This window comes from Phragmites australis, chromosome 1 (assembly GCF_958298935.1).
Source record: "Phragmites australis chromosome 1, lpPhrAust1.1, whole genome shotgun sequence".
In the NCBI taxonomy this organism is placed as follows: Eukaryota; Viridiplantae; Streptophyta; class Magnoliopsida; order Poales; family Poaceae; genus Phragmites; species Phragmites australis.
Window position 1 is genome coordinate 35,245,510 of NC_084921.1, and position 14,782 is coordinate 35,260,291.

Here is a 14,782-nt window from a genome sequence, read left to right on the forward strand (position 1 = left end):
AACCCAACTTGACGCCACCTCGCAAAGGATATTTGGATATTTGTCATATTTGAGAAACCAAAAGCACTAGTGCTTTTATTTGAACAATTTGTATTGTATTTTGTTTAGTTTCAGCCTTATTTTTATTGAACTTGTGATATAATGCATATGACATATGTTGTACTAGAATGAGCACATCCATTCAAATTGTCCTAGATTCGCCACGGTCTCATACTAAGTACGCCCATGGAGTATGAGATAGAAGCCACTCCTGATCCCTGGTTGTGGAATGGTAGCCATTATACTTGCCAAAAAGAAAAGGAAAGAAGAAAAGGCCGTTGATTAGATCGCTCAAGAACTGTGTAAAAGACTTGCCAAGAACGGCATTTTGCTTCTTCCCTGACAAGGAAGTGGCGATTACTACCTCCATTTGCTTTTACTTGTCACCATTTTTATTATAGCAAATTTGATTATCCGTTTTTTAAAAAGATTTATAGGTATTTGAAAATATACCATATTACTAAAATTTGTTTCATGATAAATCTAATAATATAAAAGTTTTAAGTATCTATAATTTTTTTTAAAATCGGACAGTCAAACTTGCTACAGTAATCTATGATGAAAAGTAATTGCAAACGAATGTAAGTATTAAAGAGCGAGAAAAGATAAATCATAGCCATCATCATCTCTATCATTCATGGTTCGCCGGGACGGGACGGACGACAGCCGGCCGTACGGATCGGGCGCACCCAAGCTAGCCAGCGCGATGGCCGGATCGAGCCGCAGGGGGGAAGGCGAGGCGTCAGCCGCACGTCAGCAGTTAAGCTCCTTATGTTGATACTTTTACTAGGATCGTCTTTCTATCCTTTTATCAGACTTGTAATTGTTGTTTGTCTGCTTGCACTTCTATGTTTTCGTTCTATCCTTTCTGTGAATGATGTAAACTTTAATCGGTACTGTGATTCAGTTACTTAGTAATGGAAAAGGGTTTCCCTGCGTTTAAAAAAAAGCTCCACCGGCCGTGCCCCTGCCCGTCTGCCCGCTGGTGCAGCACAGCAGCATGCAAGGAGCTGAGCGCTGCAGCAGGCGTGCAGCTGCGGAGCTAGCGGCGTGGATGGTGGTGACATCACGCGGCACAGGCCGGGGCGTCGGGTTTGGGCCGAGATCCGTCGGACGTGACGACGTACGCCCCAGGATATTCTCTTCGTCCCCCTCGCCACGAGCATTTCCCGGCGAGGAATGCGTGAGGGGTAGGCCTTGATGGGATCGGGCAGGCGTCGTCCCGCGTCCCCGGCTCACCCCACTCCGGCCATTCAATTGCATGCGTCGCGCTCTGCGTGCCAACAACCTCGCAAAACGGAAGGAGCGACACGGTGGATGCAGTCCCGAATCTCGTTCTTGATGCCTTCCTTGAATCTGTAGTTATACTCTATGCTACCGAACACTTCTCGGGGACCGCTCCATTGGTAAAACCAGGCTTCGTATAGTATGTTCTTGGAGCCCACGGATCAAGCTTCAGAGCTCTTTGAGAGCTGCGAGAAAAACCTCGAAGAACTACTGCGAAGCTCAATTTAGGCGCTCGCTGAACTTTTTGAAAGGGATCAAATTTCAAAAAAAAAATTACGGTAGGTTAAAGTTTCCAATGGGCATCGCGATCCTCGGAATGGTTCACAGTACGTGTCGATTTGACGTAGCAGGCTGCAGCTAACAGTACGGGACGTGAGGGCATGGCAGCTATGTCCGAGCTTATGATGGCCCCATGATAAGCTCGATCGATGGATCCTCTCATCAAAATCAGAGTGACGGAAAGAACGCTGCCGTAGCCAGGATGCATGCACGGCACGCGATCGAGCGCAAAAGAGCTTCCGAGATATTCCTTTCGGAGAATTTTTTATAAAGAGATTTTCGTTTTCTTAAACGTTTTAATAATTTTTTTATAGTTTTCGTCACGAAAAAAATTTTAAAGTTATTTTTTTTAACGGAATTCTCTTCTTTTTCCTTGTTATTTCATTTGGAAAAAAGTAATTGAAAATAAAAAAATAAAAAAATAAGAACTGACAGTGAAATTAGACAGAAACAAAATAAAAGGAATATAATTAAAATACTAATGTAGCGTGTGCACCTCGAGTTGTCCGAGCCAGCGATGGTCATTCCCCGCCCGGCGGACCGAGCTGAGGTGTATTTGATTGACACCGATCGTTATATATGCCTACGAGAGGCACTGGCGTACTACGAGGTAGTACGTGATCCTGTCAGGGCTGCAATATACTATTTTGTACAGGCGCCGATGACATCACGCATGCATGCTGTACAGTTGCGATGATCTCATGTGTTGATGGTACGTGCGTGACAACGCTGCACCGCTGCAGCTCTATTCAATACATGCGTGTGCTTGTGCAGTGCGCACTGGGGAAAGCAGATGGACAGGAGCTGTGTTGATGCTGCAACGCGAAGGTACCAGTCTTTTCCATTTGTATACGTGTGTACAAGTACTCATTTTTTCTATCTCTATTTTTATATATTTATCATTAATAATTTATTATAGCAATTGTGACCGTATATTTTTTTTTAAATCAAATATTTAAAAGTATACTGTACTAATAAAGTACATTTCACGCGAATCTAATGATATAAAAATTTTTAGATATGTATAAATTTTTCGTAAAAAACATAATATCAAAATTACTACAGTAAATCATTAGTGATAAATAAATAAAAACAGAATAGCGAAGGATCTTTTTTGGGCGGTGATAGAAAATCCTAATAAATTAATAAAAAAAATTCCTACAACGGATATTCGTTAGATTCTTCGACAGCAAATATTTTAGCTCATTCTTCCATGCATTAAAAAAATCTCATTCTTTCATTCCGAGCCATTTTATTTCCAACTTGGCCTAGTGAGAACCCAGGGGCCAGGGGCAACCTCACAAAATGGATTTTGTACAATAATTGAATTATTATAAACTCGCAACAGATGCAAAAAAGATAGCTCAAAATGAAATCCATGCATTCAACAGTAGCACAAGAAAATGAAAATCCTTAATTGCCATAACGACTATTGGAGCAAACATGAGTAGTTTCTTGAAAATCTAATTACTCACCCATGCATCACGTTGATGGGGTCCATGAAATTTTTTGACTGCTTTGCAGGGAAGCAGCTTATTGGGACGATGAAATAGTACACAACAAACTTAACAAGAGTGTAACACCTTGATAACCAACTAGCTAGTATAGTCCCTTCCTATCCATACCATGAATATGCTCTGATGTGACTGCACTCGACTAAAAATAAACCAGGTAACAAGTAGAAGCTCATTTGTTGAGTTTGTTCACTCCTTGAAATCGTCTTTGTTACCTAAGAATGAGGGTGCCTCTGCGGCCTCAGACTTTTGATCGATCAACCAAATCCATAGTGTTGGTAAATTGATCACCAAGATCTTGGCTCTCCGGCTTGCCCCTCGTCTTGACTCTATCATCTCTACCAGCCAAAGCACTTTCATTACTGGACGTTCCATCCATGAAAATTTCAAACTGGTGCAATCCACTGCAATGCTGCTCAAGAAAGCGAAACAACCAAAGGTTTTGCTTAAGTTGAACATTGCCAAGGCTTTTAATTCTGTTAACTGGGCCTTCCTCCTTGAAATCTTAAGGGCTTGGAGTTTCGGTCCTCGCTGGTGTAGTTGGATCGAAGCGATTCTGAGCTCTTCTACTTCTCGGATTTTGCTCAATTCCTATCCGGGGTGTACCCTCTTCCATGCCAAAGGTCTGAGGCAAAGCGACTCCCTTTCTCCCTTTCTGTTTGTCTTCGTCATGGACATACTGGCTCAGGTATTGTCTTTAGCTACCGAGGCTTGCATCGTAGACTCCACGGGACACGGTTCGATCTTAAATCGATGCTCACTTTACGCGGACGATGCGGTCGTGTTCCTATCACCTACTCAACAAGATATCCAGGCTCATCTTACCATCCTCAATTTCTTTGGGGTGGCCTCCAGCCTTACAACGAACTTGGAGAAGAGCTTTGCTGTTCCCATCTGTTGTGACGAGGAGCACATCAATGCCATCGACAACAATCTTCAGTGCAGATCCTCCCCCCCACCCCACATTAACTACCTAGGCGTTCCGCTCATGACTGGCATCTTGTGGACCGAGTTGCCGCCAAGTTACCTCCATGGCAGTCCAAGCTCATATCCAAACCGGGACGTGCAACATTGGCGCGATCCGTGGTCTCTTCGACACCACTGCACACAATCATCTCCATAACAGTGCCCCCATGGGTGATAAAAAGAATTAGATAAGAATAGGAAGGCTTTCTTGTGGGCAGGAGACAAAGCTTTGACCGATGGACGTGCTCCCTCTCTTGGCCGAAAGTCTGTCGACCTTTGGTGTATGACGGCCTTGGCATCCAAGATCTTCGCGTAGCTGGGATTGCCCTTCGCCTAGGTGGCTCTGATGGCAGCGATGTGACTCATCCAAACCATGGGCCGGCCTTCCACTTCACCATGACAGAGGTGGTCGCTTTTTTCAATGCCTCAACCAAATTCAAAGATGGAAATAGTTGCTCCACCTTCTGGTCTAACCCTCGGCTAAAGGATCGCTCCATCAAAGACATTGCACCTGATTTGTTCAAGTGTGTAGCTCCCTCCACTTCGAAGAAAAGAAGTGTGAGGGAGGCGCTGCACAATCGTCGATGGGTCAGACATTATAGGTCCTTTGACCTTACCAACGCTTGCTCAATATCTGTAGCTTTGGAGTCAACTCAACACCGTGATCTTGTCTAACATCGATGACCGGGTGATTTGGAAATGGACAAGCTCTGGCTAATATTCATATAAATCCGCCTATCAGGCCATGTTTTAAGGTGCCATTGGTTTTGAGGGTGCAAGTTTGGTGTGAAAGACATGGCCGCCTCCGAAGGTTAAATTTTTTGGATGGCTAGAGTTGCATGGCCCGCTGTGGACAATGGCTAGGAGACTGCGCCATGGTCTCCAATCCGACGACTCCTACGCACACTGCTCGCAACTCCCTGAGACCACATATCATCTACTCCATTGCATGTTGGCTAGGGAAATATGGTGGCAGATACTATGGATTCAGTTCATCTATCACCCAGTGGTGGCTTGCCCTTCGTAAGTGTGTCGACAAAGAGCTTCACGAGGAACTCGACTCCCTGATACTCCTTACCTACTAGAGGATTTGGTTGTCACACAACGATATTATCTTCAACAACCATCGTGCCTCCTCAGATTGTTTGGTGGTCCTAATCAGAGACGACATTGATTGCTGAAAGGTGGCCGGAGCCAAACTTAGCCGTCACCACAGCTCAGTTGAGACGCTTCGACACGGTGGTCTCACTGCTTACACCGCTGATTAGCCTTTTTGTTTTCCTTTTCTTGTAATCCTTGTCTAATTGTATGCTGGCTTAGGCCACTTATCGATCCCTTGTGGGTTGTGGTGTAAATCTTCTAAATCTTTTCTTCTTAATACAAAGATATATAGCTCTCTTGCGTATTCAAGAAAAAAAAAATCGTCTTTGTCATTTGCTGTAAGCCCTTTGTTTCTCCAGTAAACTGCAAGAGCACTCCCTCCAAGCTGTCAAGAAAAAAAAAAAGACCGTTAAGAAGATATGTAAGAATGCCTCCAAGTAAAAAATTAGTAGTGAATGCAAAAGAATGAAGTGCGTATGCATAGGGTTAAGAAAAGGGAACTAGAAAACATACTGCCATGCATACAACACTGACGGCAGAAGGAACAGCAACAAGCGGATTCGTGAAGTGCTTTTGGGCAAGTAAAAATCCAAGTGCAGAACTCTGCAAAAACCAGCAATGACATTGTTAGGAACTATAAGTATTAAAATGTACAAGACTCTAGGAACGGGAAAAACTTAAAATTGGTACAACGTCAGCCTAAACTGTCCAACACATTCCTTTGAGCAGAGTATCAATAGTGTAAAGACCACATCATTCCATTTGATATCAGTAATGTAAAACTAAAAGGTTCATTCCGAGGCCCTCTAATGTACACTACTCTCTCTCTGTCTCACAATACATGACGTTTTAGACTTGGGCACATGTATCAAGATGAAAGGTAAAATGACCATATTATCTTTTTTTTATGCACATTAGTCTATGAGTAATAATGATGTAGCATGACTGGAAAATGAGATTTGCATTGAGAATGAGAGACTTAATAGAGGGGTCAGATTAGAAAAATCTGAGATAAAATTACCTCGAAATCGTAGAACATCATGTATTTTAAACAAAATTGAAGAGGCTAAAACATCATGTATTGTGAGACGGAGGGAATACCTTTTAACAAAAAATAACTTGTTTAAGCAATTAGGCGGCAAAATAATTTTAGAAAACATTGATGTTAAGCACAACCTTCATGAGAAACTGTACCTGCACAAGATTGCCCAAATAAAGTATAAAATAAGTTTGGTTGCGTACCATCCCAAACAATCGTTAAGCTATTAACAGAGAGTATCTATCGCTAGATAAGAACAGATTGAACCTGGGAATCTCAATATTTCTTTACCTGCATCCCACATTCAATTGAGATGGTCCTAGAAGTTGATTCCCCAAAGGAAGACAATCTTGATAACCAGTAGCCAAGAGCAAATGCAGCGACACGCAGCAGAGCAACAGGGATAATAAGTTGAGCACCTTGAGTTTTCAATACTTCTACAACTTGCCCAATCTAGCAACAGATAAATTATCAATTAAAAATAGTGAAAGCAATTCACGCCATTTATACTGTGCAAAATATCACTATGAAGAGTAACTATTTATTGCAAAGATAAGAATAAGAAAATAGTTCTACTAGATAAAGAGCTAAAATTTTGGCAAACCTGATCGAGAGCAGAAACATCAGATGCTTGTTTAGGTTAAAATGTGGCAAACTTTATGTGCTATAACTCAAATGACAGTTAAATTGCGTTTTTCATTAATATAAAGAAACTGAATTTCAAATTCACTGGGCTAGCACAAAGCAAGGTGGTGAGGAGGACACCAATTAGTGGTGTTATGGAGATAATGCACTCAGTAAACTTCGGAAAGTACTCATGTGCCAATACTGCAAAGTGAGAGAATAGAATCAACACAACTGTCAAAGAAGACATTCCTAAGATACCAAAAGACTGTATAATGAGTCTTCCATTAAGACTTTTAAGTACCTCCAACGATAGTCGGCACTAAAACCAAATTTCCTTGTAAGTCAGGCAGACACAGTTAAGAAAACTGGTAGGCGCCTGATTTACGATGCGGATCACAGTGTCCTTACTGCTGCATCAACAGGAACTAGTTGACCAGCAAGGAGTTTAGTAAGGAGTTGTGTCATCACTATAGCACCAATAGTCGAACAACTAAAATGTGAAGAAAACAAATATGTTACAGTACAAGAGAACCGCAGAGAGAAGAGAGCAACAGAGCATACAAATCAAGATCTCCAAATTCAATATTGAGTAAAACAAAAAAGACAATATAATGACAACAGAAATACTACTATATGCAACCGTCAGATTGTCTGCAAATAACCTTCAACAGGAAAAACTTTTGCACAAACTGATACTAGAAAAGGTACATAACCGCATAAGTGCTTTATAACTAGATGCTGGTCAAACTTGGTATCACAACATGCAATGTTAGTTCCAAAAGTATTTGGCACTTCAGTTTTCATCATGGAATTCTTGATTAAATCCAAATTTTAACTTTGAAAACAAAAGGCTTGTTTAGTGTGCAATCATTGTAGGCCCCAATTCCATGGAATTGATGTTACAGAAAGTGCTGACATAAGATAACCTTGACAGCTAAAGCTTATGACAGAAACTGACATGTATCCACTGTCGAAATCAATGTTTGGATAACATGAATTTTCTGATTAAACTTCACTCTTTTTCTGAGAAATACTTCCCACTACTTAAGGCTATCTGCCACTCACACAATCAATTTATTGTGTTCCAGAACAAATAATGAGCTCTGTTGGGACACAAATAGCATTAATTGAATTATAATAAGTGCAAAAGAAAGTCAATCACTAAGCCTACCACTTTAGTAACTATAAAGGAACTCAAGAAAGACGCAGGTGTATGAATGACAGCTAGCTTAACACAAGAACCAAAGAAGGAACATTTTCTCAAGCAAGATGCTAAGCTTACGTGGTCATAAGAACTGAAAGTGCAGCATTTCCCTTGGATATGTAAGTTGCAACATTTGATGCTTGCCCACCAGGGCAACATGAGACCAAAATAAGACGAGTCGCAAGAGGAGCAGATAACTTCAAGGTCTGCAACATAAGATGCCTGTTTAGGTGCTTATAAATGTAGGCATTAAAATGAGATGGGGCTTGCAGAGATAATTAAACGTCTAGGTTCAAAAGGTTTCATCAATTGATAAATATAGAAACTCCATCTTGTCTGAAATGTACACCATTGAAGAACTAAACAGTGCATATTATGTTCCAGAGTTAACAACTGATATTATATGACACATAGACTAACTTTCTTCCCTTAATAACCATGACGAAATGAGACAGTATGGTCACCTTACAAGGAAATAAAGTAGATTAAAGCGAAAACACAAGAAGTAAAGAACGTTTGCCACATTCACAGCATTCAAGACAGAAGTCATATGAGAAAATGTCTTAACCAAATTTTGAACAATAAAATCTTTTCACAGCATGACATGGCAGACAAGTTTGTTGATTATGCCAGCCATCATCTGTTTAGTCAAATCTTCCCTAAGTTTATACTAAAATCTTCAAATAAGCTTGTGATCAAACTTCAGCAGACAACTGTGCACTTGGTGACTAAACTTTACACTGCAACCATGACTTAACTAACAATACAAAACTGTATCCACAATTTAGCAAACAATGCAACAAGATATACTGTATCCATCGCATGTCGCAACACTTTGATAACCCAAAATAAGTGAAGTGCCGTACTATTTTACAAGTGACATGCTATTTCAACACAACATTATTGAACATAAACACTAATTGTATGTATTCCTGTGGTTATCATATAGCTACCATTGCAATAGCAAATCCTAACATAGGTTTGATCAAATACTGTGCAAGAAATTCCACACCCACCTGCAAAGAAGCAATTAATCAGAAAACATATATAAAAATCTCTATATTGGTTCAGAAGTTTGTTGGGCACAGAAATAGAATAAGTAATTTCATTTTAATAAAGGTGTACTGTCCATGGATTCCTCATACATCTCCTAAAATCTTCAAATGTCAAAGTTAGTCCCATGGACAGCATAAGGAATCCTAAGCCAACAGTGAAAAGGTCGGTTTCCAACCAGGTAACCTGCAGGTTGTCCAATGAAACCGCAAATACATATTGGTAAGGCATTAGCTGTTGATTCCAGATAGTAGTGGCGATTGTCAAGTGAGAGAAATGCTACCATCGATGGTTTGTAGATTCCAATAATAGTACCTAGTATGACCTGCCAAAGAAGATATATGTATTAGTAGATTTACATATTTGTATCAATTCTGCCATAGGCAACTGTATACAACAATAAACTAAAGAAAACTGAAAACCTTCATATCCTCTCATGTCAACAAACCCAGGTGGGGAAAAGAGTGGTAAGCAGCTCAACTATTTTCTCATACTGGCTTGCTCCAGTAGGCAAGCTCTCCGGGAGATTACTAGATATGTTAACTTCAGCCTTGCACAAATTTTGGCAGCTCCTGAGAAATTTTTTTTGAACAATTTAAACCTTAGAAATGCATAACAACAAATATTCCAATAACATAGTTGGGCAGTTAAAAAAAATGAGATTATGAAACAACAATCAAAACAGCAGTTTAGCAGTTCACGTGATGAACATTTATTTCAGGGGAGTTAACACTCTTTGAGGATGGCATTATACATTAGTCTAAGTGAAAAGCAAGACACTGCCCGAAGTTGCGAATCAAAAGTTATAAGGAAGTATTTGGTGTTATCAGGATATTAAAAACGACTACAACAAATAGTAGTGGATAGCTGAAGGAAACACTCAAGAATGGAAATGTCACAACACAAAACAAGATTGGGAAGGAAAACAAAGAATAACAAGAATATTAAGGGATTGGAGAGGGGAGCATGATTGGAGAAGACATGAAAGGACTTTAACTAGCCACAAGTATAGAACATGACAGCTATGAGAAGTCTCTATAGGCTTGCTTCTCATCCTCTGTTTTGAGGCACATAAATTTAGTTCAGGAGATTCTAAAAAAAAATTAAGAAACAACAAACTTGTTGACCTGTTTTTCACATAATTGTCCACGAAACAAATCCCAAGTGAAAGGCGGAGCTACAGTATACCAGAAGCACAGAATGAAGTCCAGCAGATCACATGACTAGACCAGATAAAGTCCTCCATTGATGAGTTTGTCTTGTTGGACAAGCTTATAATGGCAGAGCAATAACTTTTGACCAGCAAGGCCACTTACAAGAAAGACAATGTTCAGAGCAATTTTGACAAAATTTCAGTAGGTACTACTACATATCATGTACTTAACTCACAAAAGTGCAGAGAAACCAGTTCAACAAGGAGGTAAGCTGAATAATAATTCATTTATTGTACCTCTTCCAGTACGCATTTCCAACTAAGTACTTTTTTGTTCACTGTCACTCATATCTAAGTTCTGCAAAGCAAACAAGTTACACTGGAAAATGCAGTGTGGTGCAGAGACCTAACAAGACCCAAGCTAGATCCAGCAGTACCTACTCGTTGTAGCACAACATCATAACTTCAGAAGCATTCAAAATTCTCTGTACTGGAATATGCAGGCGTATTAGCGTATAGGACTCTACAAACCAGCACAAATTGACTGGTGTACAGAACTCCCTACTTCAAATTAGCACGAAATTGACCAGTCAACACTCTAAACCACATTTCCGTTAATCCTGATCTGCACAATTGGACAATCCATGCCCTGGACTGGAGCAATTCCCAGCGCCCGATTAGCCTCGACAACACGCGCATACCTCAGAACCGGAGCAACGGCTGGCGCAGACGCAACGGCCAATCCCAACTCTTGTTTCTCGTTCCTACCCCCATAACTTGGCGAGCACGCAATTCCCAATCCGCACCCTGCACCCAAAACCGCATCCAACTCCAAATGAACAAAACAACCTCATGCGAATGAGAAGGAAAATTTCAAACGGGCTTCAGCGGGCGCGTACCGAGACGAGAAGCCGAGCAGACGGCGGCGTGCGGCCGCGGGCGGAGGGCCCGGGAGACGGAGGCCATGGAGCGCGGAGGGCAGGTGGCGGAAGGAACCATGCGGAGGAACCGAGAAAGCAGCACGAGACGCAGATGGGTGCGGCGTTCCGACGCTCGTGGAAGTCACGCTAAACAGTTTTTACTGTGAGCGGTGAATAGTGATGTGATTTTAAGGAAACGATTTTACCGTAGCAATATATACTGCACATGAAAATATTGTAGCGATTGTATTATAGTACGGTACTGTATTAGAACTATGGTGATTGATCTGGTTTATTTCCACCCTGACGGTTCACGGTAAAGTCGTGTGTACTGTTCACCGTTGACTTCAGAGGATCTCGGTCCACATCGGGGCAGCTTGTCCCCAGCGCCTGTGGATCAGCCGATTCAGTTAGCTCAAATACTCCGCCGCCGTGCCACTGACATCTGTGGCCCGCAGGGAAGGTGGGCGTGTGCCTTGGGTGATGAGCTCGGTTCGATGGCATTGCCGAATTGGACGGACCCAAATACTTTACACGAGACTTGCGGACACGGCGTGAATCTAGACCGGACCGTTCGTGACAGAAGGCCGAATGATAAAGATGTTCGGCCCAGAATTGTAATGTGGGTCGGGTCAGGCCTGCAAGAGGAGCTTCACCGCGTGCTCTGTAGATACGTGACGCGGGAATTTTTTTATATATATTTTAATATTTTTAAAATACATACCAGTTTAAAAAAGTTGTATATGTAGGCTATCGTTGCCCGTTCAACTGACGAAAACTTGTGGACCCCGATACATAATGCATTTAATAACAAAGAAAGGAACATCTCACTCGTTCAGTGAATGAGATCTTGATCTCACTTGCTGAACGGCTGAGACATTCGTCTCGTCCAGTAAATAGGCGACATCTTTATTAATATACAGAAGAATAGGTATATGTATAATTATTTTTTCTAATATAACTTTTATATATGGCAATTTGAAAAATATTGCATATTCATTCGGCGAAAAATACTAGTTGTGTAAATAGTTATCCAAACGGCATCACAGAGTGGTTCATTCTATCCTTAAATTTAGTTCGATGTTATTTTTTTGACATTTTTTTTATTTAGTTGATGTAAAAGTATGTGAGTTAATTTTTTAGTGAAGTAATGTTAGGAGGATACAAAATCTAATTTGTCGAACAATAGTAGTTATGAAGTACAATTATCATATAACTTGGCACGGATGTTACATATGCTGATAAACATTACATGGGACATGGGGGGTTTATCGTCGCTGCACGAATGGACTCTAACCATAAAAATATGACGATAACAAACATTGGCATATATGGTATGCGTAAAGACTAACCTAATAGTGTGTCGCTGCTAAACTTAAAATGCCTTATGAATGAAAATATGTGGGTTTACAATAGATGCTCTCTATTGAGTGCACCTAGGATATTTACCCTTTTACAGGGCATCGGGGCCCTTCGCCTTAGCGTGACGGGTCCTCTCCTGCTTCTTTTTTCATTTCTGTTTCGCATGCCTCAACCACTGCGCGCTCCTTCACTGCCTTCCTCATGCGCTCCTCCTCCTGGCGTTTGAGTCATAGTTCCTCTTGATGTTGCTCGTACTCCCGACGTTCGTTAGTTTGCCTCCTCCACCGCATGCTCATGTCAACCCACTGCTTCTAGTCCTCAGTTTGCTCTATCTCCAGCCATCCCATGAAGTTATAGATAGGTGGAGGAGACTGGAGAAATAAAACAAGAGGGGAGATTAGTAAGACACTGCATGAAATCGTATGGCAAGTGTCACATGAGTGATCTATATCGCTATACCGGTAGGTATTCGTATGATCCTTGTAGAGGGGATTGTACTGGTAGTTGACACACATGAAGAAGCATCTGTCATAGGTGTAGGAGATATTCTAGGACCCGCGAAGCCTATAAGGGTCACCACAAAAGCGCATCGGTGGTTCGACCTCCTGGTGGATGAAAATCTCCCAATATTTTTTGGGTGGGCTTGGTGGTACTGAGGAAGATATTGCAGTTGAGAGAGCTGAGAAATGAGTAGTCTATCCATGGTTGAGGGTGGGGTTATTTATGGTGGCCGAGGGCTGTTATATAGACTGAGTGCATGGGCATGGCTGGGAGCTAGAGCATGGGATTCCTTGTGAAAGTTAGAAAAATTATGACATTGATGTTTGGCAGAAATTTTCTGTGAAAACTGTTGTTTGGTGTGGTTATTTCATTTTGCAAAAGTTCATAAAGGAGTTATTGGTTCCTCTTGCGGGAAGGGTGGTTCAACTAGTACAGACTATTGAGTTTGTTACCATCAATGTATTCCACTTAAGGTATTTATGGGTCGTATTCTACGTGTATCGTACTATCATTGTTGCAGTTTATGAGGGTGTTGTCCATTCAGTATGAGTAGAAGCAATGTACCCCGAATGTAGTAGTGGTAGGGTTCGTAATATTAATGGTTTTGATGTGGAAAGTTGCAAGTCAATGAATGTAGTAGAGGACGGCACCCCTACCCTAGCTTCTGCCTCTGGCATGCTTTTGCCTATGTGATGACGCTAGTTTTCACCTTAATATAGAGTAGATTTCAGAAACTATATAGTTATCAGTTGTACCCCTAATATGTCAGTGCAGTCTAGAGAATAGACTTTTTGGTGCTACCCCTAATAGGTCGGTGCAGTCTAGGCAACAGGCTTTTCAATGCTGCAACATCTATCTACTACCACTGGGACTTCTGTATATAAACAAAACTCAATCGATTCTCTACTCACAATCTCTTGACCTTGAATTGAATCAAGACAATGGCGCATCCTCATCCCCCCGATGCCCCAATCGATCCACTGCCTCCACACCCCCATTTAGACATCTATGGTAAATATTACTACGAAAACCATAATACTCTTCCTTGCTTGTTTTGGCCGCCATGTCGGCATGGAGATGACGATGTAGTCCAAGTTTATGAGCATTTCAATGACGCAAGCCATCAATTCTTCCGTTGTCCACATTTCAGAGTATAACAAACAATACACACTTTCCTTTCTATTATCTCAATACCATTTACTTATCTCATCTATCACTTTTTCCAGACGGATTATTGTGGGTTCTAGCACTGGATTGACCCGCAGATAGAACCACACATTCAAGAATACATCCATCACATTCACATCATCATGAGGAACTACAGGAACAATTGCGCCAAGAGAGAGCCAAAAACGTCAGAAGATGCTATATCCCGCCTCACATGGCAGGTCAGAGGAACAACTGGGAGTAATATCGATGTGTTCTAGCTGTTGGCAGAGAATTTGATTTCGTATTTGACTTGTACTATTTTTTAGTCCCTAAGGCATGCTAGGTGAAGCGTCGGTACAATACTAGGGGTATTATATATGCCATCGTTCATTCGGTCGACATGTTTATTATGATTGTTATGGAATGATCGTTCTACGAGTCAATAGTTCAAATAGAATCACAGAACAAAATCAAGATACATAAAAGCTATTATGACAATAGCAATAACATAATAGCATAAAGAAAGACAATAACATAACACCATAAAACTAACGATGATATAACTGCCTACATGTTACGTCCCCTATT

General features: G+C 41.1%; 1 pseudogene; it reads right to left on the reverse strand.

The window, feature by feature from the left end:
• Nucleotides 1-5,263: 5,263 nt before the first annotated feature.
• LOC133916670 (probable sodium/metabolite cotransporter BASS2, chloroplastic) lies at nt 5,264-11,329 on the reverse strand (annotated as a pseudogene).
• Between the last annotated feature and the right edge of the window lie 3,453 nt (nt 11,330-14,782).